The sequence below is a fragment of the Miscanthus floridulus genome, chromosome 9 (genome assembly GCF_019320115.1).
Source record: "Miscanthus floridulus cultivar M001 chromosome 9, ASM1932011v1, whole genome shotgun sequence".
In the NCBI taxonomy this organism is placed as follows: domain Eukaryota; kingdom Viridiplantae; phylum Streptophyta; class Magnoliopsida; order Poales; family Poaceae; genus Miscanthus; species Miscanthus floridulus.
Window position 1 is genome coordinate 120,043,439 of NC_089588.1, and position 1,589 is coordinate 120,045,027.

Here is a 1,589-nt window from a genome sequence, read left to right on the forward strand (position 1 = left end):
CCTGGTACTCCATTTTCCAATGTGGCACATTTCTCGAACTTTTTCTATATTTCTTTAATTTATTTTATTTAATTGAATTTTCTTGGATAATTCAAATTATAACTGCTAGTCATTCGAATAATGAAAAAATGAATGGAAAAATGATATTCATATTTTTTAGTATAATGTGAGGCCATATCCAGGACTAGACCACCAATTTCGAACATCTTATTCACGAAATATGACCACGAACTTGCGGTCGAGTTGTTTTTAAATTCTATAAAAAGCAAACGAAGTCCGAAAATCATGAAACTTGTCAAGATGTCATGATATCATATGTGGAGGCTGTGATAAAAATTTGAGAAGGTTTCATATAAGTTGTCATGTACGATGCTTACCACCTCGTCGGCCTCTTCACGAAATTAGGAAACTTCTTCGGAGATTCTTCGGTTTGCAAGCATCGTACGTGACACCTTGTGTGAAACCTTCTCAAAATTTTTTCACAGCCTCCACGTATGATATCATGACATCTTGACAAGTTTCATGATTTTCAGACTTCGTTTGCTTTTTATAGAATTTAAAAACAACTCGACCGCAAGTTCGTGGTCATGTTTCGTGAACAAGATGTTCGAAATTGGTGGTCTGGTCCTGGATACAGCCTCACATTATACTAAATAACATAAATATCATTTTTCCATTCATTTTTTTCATTATTCGAATGACTAGCAGTTATAATTTGAATTATCCCAGAAAATTCAATTAAATAAAATAAATTAAAGAAATATAGAAAAAGTCTGAGAAATGTGCCACATTGAAATATGGAGTACCAGGTATTGTATGAGAACTGCAGAAAAAGTTTGGTGGTCAAAAGTGAAAAAGTATGGTTTGTCGTGTGTCAAAAAATGATACTCGGCAAATCACCGATTTGCCGAGTGTCAGGAGAAGACACTCGGCAAAGGGTTAACGGCGGCTGTCGGCCGTTAACAGCGGCGGCCCTTTATCGAGTGTCAGGATAATAACACTCGGCAAAGACGAGTTTTGCCGAGTGTTATTGTTTGCCGAGTGCTCGGCACTCGGCAAACCACCTCTTTGTCGAGTGCCAGTTGTTTGCCGAGTGCTTTCTCTCTGGCACTCGGCAAACAACCTCTTTGCCGAGTGCCCAATAAAAAGCACTCGGCAAAGTCTGGGACACTCGGCAAAGAAGTCGTCTCCGGTAGTGCAATCCCAAAGCCAGGATCCCAGCTGAGCTTGAAAAATTCTCAAAAGTAATGTTAGGGAGCCTGCTACTCAGATCCTCTAGATCTATGACTTGGGCCCTGCCTTTTGAGGGCGGCCATGGCACTGTCTTTCAGCACGGTCCAAAGTACGGCACGACACGAAATACTTTAGCCGGTATGGGACGACACGAATTTGAACGTGAGGGCCATGTCATGCTCAGGATCTCGGCATGACGGGCTACATGGCCTGGCCCGCATTTGGGCCGTGCTTGGGCAAGCACGGCACGAAAATGGCACATGAGCATATCCACAAATGGTACAGTGCAATTTTCTAGCATTTATTATACTACCTCTCATATAATTATTGAATAGATTATGAAAATCATTAAAACT